Consider the following 6,000-nt stretch of genomic DNA (forward strand, 5'->3'; position numbering starts at 1 on the left):
ATTATATTAATTCCCTTTTGTATTCAAAATAGTCGTCCCCTCTGATATCTACATATTCATGAACCTTTCAATTATTTAGTTAAAAGGTGTGAGTGGTAACATCCCTTCGAGTCGATACTTTTTATGCAACCATTACCACTTTATGAATTCTTATAGTCAAGTTTTAAAACTTAAAACTAAACTATTGTCTTTTCAACTTCTACATTTCACTCTCTTTCGAAACTTCTCTCTAACTCAAATACTTTTGTTTTTTTAAGACAAAAAAAAATGGCGAGATTTGTGATGCTCGACAAATTGTATCTTTGGACAACAGGATGGATGATTTGTGTCAAGGTTTTCCGTTCATGGAGAGTGAGAGATCGTTCGAGTGATGTGTCAACAGAGCTAATCTTGGTAGACGAAGAGGTATGTTATACATATTTATTTCGTTGTTTCTTCATATGTATTCGTGTGTCTAAATACCTTGGATAATCATACTCTGAATTAGGGTACATTTGGACATGCTACTATCCCGGCATCACTCAATGGTGTTCTGGAATTTAATTTGTCGGAGGATCGAACTTTATTATATAGAGACGTTTGAAGTCAAGGATGACAGAGAACATATCTAGAAAACTAAAATCGGTTATCGGATCTTCTTCACAGAAAAAACTATTATCAGTTTTGCAAGAGATCCTATCATTTGCAAATCTTTTAATAATCTAGATTTTAAACGTGTTTATGATAATGCGTTTCATGGAAGATGGCCTTATGGTAAGTCATACTTTATAATGGATTATTTAAGTAAAATTTTATTTGTTATTTATAATACATATTAATTGTTTTTTTATGGCAGTTAATTTGATTGGATGCATCACCAATATGGGTGAAATCAAGAGTTTCAAAAAAGAAGATAGTGCCGATCGTTGGAGCTTGATGGATCGCTACATAAAATTCACTATCGAGTCGATTGAGTAAGTTTATATATGAAAGGAAATATCTTTTGAAACTGTTTAAAGTACTTGATAAAATACGTTGGTTGACCTTTTTTATATCAATAAACTTTTTTCCAAAGGGGATATGTACTTGACTGCTTTGCAACAGGAGTCTATGCCAATCATATGTTCAAAACTTTCAAACTGCGTAACAGGAAGAGGGTCTGTCTGTTCAAGATGTGGAAAGCACTAAGATTTGAAGGTGATTACATTTGTTTATAAACTATTATTTTAGAAATTCAATGCAATTAATTATGATAATGAATAATTTGTTTTATTTATAATCGGTGATGCTAGATGATAATGTTCTCCTAACCAACGGTGATGGATGCTCGGAGATTATCGAGGACCCAAAGAGTGAAGAATTTGCAGACTACATGTAAATGTAAGTCAGAGTCTTACTTTGGATCATCTTTCGATTATATATTTTAAATATGTGGATATATCTGACTGTCTTCAAATATGTAGGTACAATTACGTTGATCATGGTGAGTCAAGAATCAAAGATTTGGATGATACCAACTATAGGTTCGATATGGACCTAAGGTAATAAACAAATCTAACTTTATTTGTTTAATGATTGATTGATATGAACAATACTGATTAAAATTTATCCTTCTGCAAAATACAGAGATGCACTTGACTCCTATATTCATCTTGCTGTTGAGGACTCCTTTGAGAAGAATCGAAATCCTTATTGAGAACTATGTTCAGATCCGATCTTCGATGTTCTGTATTTTTAGTAATTATTGATAAACACAATTGTTAATTTGTATTTGAAGATTTGTTGAGATTTTATAAATTAATTAAAATATCATTTTTCTGGATTATTTAAAAAATTACGTTAATTGCAAATGATAACATATAGAGATTTGTGTAATTTAAAATTTTAAAGTCCATTATTATAATTTACAAAATAACATTTATTTTAAAGATTGACATATGGTAATTTACAACTGCTTGATGATTTTCATTAAATCTGCAGGAGTAAAAATATGTTAAATTTACTTTTTGAATAATGATATTAAGCATATCGAGAATATTCATAAATGATATGTTTACATTCCTCATCATTATCGTCTTAAAACAATAAAGTAAGAAAATATTCTAAAAAAAAAAAAAATCAAGACGGTTGTATAACATCTCTATAAATATTGATTCTCTAATGTGTTAAAGAGTCGTATGCACAACTCAATATGACTTCTAAAAAGATGAACATTCGTCCTTTTGTTCAGTTAGGCAATCTCAACCCTGCATTAGACCATCAAAAGATTAGAGTCCGTATTATAAGACTTTGGAAGTCATTAAAGTCCCTACAGATGGTCTTCGTTGACAGTGATGTAAGTTTTAATAAAATATTAAAACGTGATGTTAATTTGAATTCTCTATGAAATTTTTAGTGAATCTCGATAATAGCTTAATAACTTTAAATCGTTATATATAGGGTAAAAGGATACATGCATCTATTGAGGATGGTTTGGTCAGCAGATTTCAGAACCAACTCGCTGTCGGCAAGTCTAAAATAGTTGATACATTCAGCTTAGTAGATTATGATAGTAGTTATAAGACAAGTTCTTTGGGATTTAAAATCGTCTTTTATAGAACCACTGTTGTGAAACCATTTGATGAATTCCCAGTTCGTGTTCCAGAAAAATATTTTCAGACTTTTACTTCTATCTTGGCTAGAGAATTAGACAAGAATGTATTGTTTGGTGAGTTGTTAACTTCGTTTTTTTAAATTAATTTTACGTGAAAAAAAATTAATTCATATGTTTTTTTGTAGATGTAATCGGCCAGATCGTCGGTGTCAGAAATCTTGATAGCGTCAAAACGAAAGGGAAGGATAATGTCAAATTGAGTTTCGATTTGCAAGATTTAACGTAAGAATCCTTAATAAATATTTTTAAAAATTAAAATTAATTTGAAATATCATATCTAATTTGTTATTCTTATTTCATGCATTCATAATATAGTGGAACCCGGTTAAATTGTACGGTGTGGGGTGATCTTGCAAAGGACTTTGATATACAAATAAAAGAACATCAAGATACTGTTGTCGTTTGTGTAATATGATCTGCATGCTTGAAGGAATGGAAAGGTAATATCCAACTTTCAGAAGAAATCTTAACGCTTATGATTGTCAAATCTAACGTTGCCAATGAAATACGCGTTACAGGGAATTATAGTATTTCCAATGCGTTTAACTCTACAGACATTCTGATAAATCCAGTCATGTCTGAAGTAGACGCGTTTCGAAAGAAGTAAGTATATATATATTATGTATATATATATATATATCCCTTCTATGTTATTCTGGAAGGCATGCTATATTCGTATACATATTCTTATTATTATCATAACTTTACAGGTTGCCCACTGATGTTGTTGATTTAATACATCTTGATGATGATCCAAGTCCTCAAAAACCAAAAGTGACATTATATGAGGAGTTTTTCATTATGAACGAAAAGAGTACTATGGACCAAATCGTTTATGCACTTGAGGTAATTTTCAATAGAAAAATTGATATCGTGAAACTTAAATTGTTTCTGAATTATCTATGGGAGAACGAACGTTTGATTTATTCTTTACAGGCGCGATCATGTGGGACAATCGCGACAATAATTTATTTTGTTGAAGTGTTGCCTAAATGGTATTATATTGCTTGTAAAGTTTGCAATAAGAAGGTGCAGCCGTATCCACCAGAATCTCAAACTGGAAAAGATTTACTTTATAGTTGTGGAGTTTGTGATACTGATGTTACGGATGTTGATTACAAGTAAGTTTCATAACAGTACCCATTGTTCTTCCGTTATGGTGAAGATGGTTTCAGATTAGGCATCGATATAGGGTTCGTGGATACCCATGTACGTAAAAGGAAAACAGTCACCATGAGGGAATTTTATGCGTATAGAATATTTGAAAGATATCAAGAGTCTTCGACTATTGTTATGGCAGGCAAATTATTCCAGCAGTTTTTTGTCGAAGCATTCACTACTATCGAGTCAAACAGGTTGAACTACGTTTGGATGAACCAAAGCAAACTCCAAACTGAAAGAGTCGATAAGATAATTGAAGCTGCTGAAAAAGGACATGAAGATCTTGCAAAACATGGAAAAAGAATATTTATTCCGTCATCATTTACAGGTGGAAAGAGATATATGATGCAACATTATCTAGACGCCATGGCTACTTGCAAGTATTATGGATTTCCTGATCTTTTGATAACTTTTAGGTGCAACCCAAGGTGGCCTGAAATAGATCGTTATCTAGAAAGGCATCGTCTTAGTAAAGAAGATAGACCTGATATATGTAGTCGAGTTTTCAAGATAAAACTTGATAGATTAATGGACCAAGTGAAAATGGAAAAAACTTTCGGTATCGTAAATTCTGGTACGTATTATATTATTTTATTATTATTTATATTAGTCTTTCAAAAATGTAACTTATTAATGTTTAAAAATTTCAGCGATGTATACAATAGAACTTCAGAAAATGTAACTTATTAATGTTTAAAAATTTGTTTTCAAAAATTTCAGCGATGTATATAATAGAATTTCAGAAGAGGGGTCTGCCTCCTGCGCACATGATTCTGTTTTTACACCAAGACAATAAGATGCGTACAACAGACGACATTGATAAATTCATAAGCGCTGAAATTCCTGATAAAGAGGTAGATAAGTATTTATACGAAGTTGTTTCTGATGTGATGATCCATGGTCCGTGTGGTCTAATGAACAGAGATAGTGTCTGCATGAATAATGGGCAATGCACCAAATTCTTCCCAAAACCATTCATGGATAATACTATTGTCGACGATGCTGGTTATCCAATAAATAGACGACGAAACGATGGGAGAGTTGTGGAAAAAGGGGTTTTCAATACGATAATAGTTACGTTATTCTCTATAATCGTGATTTATCACTCCGTTTTCGTGCTCATATAAATGTTGAGTGGTGCAACCAGACACGTTCAGTAAAGTATTTGTTCAAGTACATCACTAAAGGTCCGGACTATGTTAGAGCCAAAGTAGGAGAAGAAGATCAGGATAATGAAATAAAAAAAGTTTTTCAATTGCAGGTAACAACTTATTCGAATTGTCAAACATTCTCATATTTAATTATTTGCAATTTTAAAACATTTTAAGAACGTGTCAAACTAATCCAAGCTTTTTAGGTATGTATTTGCATGTGAGGCTTCTTAGCGAATTTTTGCTTTCCCGATTTGTTATCGTACTACAGCCGTAGAAAAACTCCCGTTTCATCTTCCAGGAGAAGAATTGGCTATTTACAACGAGGATGATCCAATAGAAGATGTTTTGCACCGTACAACAAATAGAACTTCTAAATTTTTGGGCTGGATGGAATGCAACAGGATTTATCCCCAGGCCAGAGAACTCACGTGTGCTGAATTTCCAACTAAATTTGTGTGGAATAGGAGAGAAAAACTTTGGAAGCCAAGGTCGGAGAAACGGAAAAGTTTTGCAATAGGCAGAATTACGTATGTACCGCCTTCTGTAGGACAAGCATATTACTTGCGAGTTTTGCTTAATAAAATTCCAGACCAACAAGCTTTGACTATTTAAAAACAGTCAATGGTGTACTTTATAAGGATTTCCAAGAAGCTTGCTATGAATTGGGATTATTGGATGACGATATGGAGTACATTGCAGCTATTAATGAAGCAGGTGAATGGTGTTTTGGGGAATTTTTAAGGAAGTTATTTGCGATCCTTCTGCATACAAAGAGTTTAACTGGTCCTCTTGAAGTTTGGAATAAAACGAAAGACATCTTGTGTGAGGATATTTTGTTTAAAGAAAGGAGAAACATGAACGATCCAGGTACTTCATAAACTTATTTTCTTTCATGAAAATATTCCATTTTCGAAAGAAAACATTATAATAATGTGTATTAAAATTATTGTGGTAGGTCTAATGTTGTCACGGACTCAGATAGAAAATATATGTTTAACTGAAATAGAACTTATGTTAAGATCGAATGGGACGTCTCTTACGGCCTTCGAGAAT

This window comes from Camelina sativa, chromosome 20, assembly GCF_030686135.1.
Source record: "Camelina sativa cultivar CO46 ecotype springtype chromosome 20, ASM3068613v1".
Classification (NCBI taxonomy): Eukaryota; Viridiplantae; Streptophyta; class Magnoliopsida; order Brassicales; family Brassicaceae; genus Camelina; species Camelina sativa.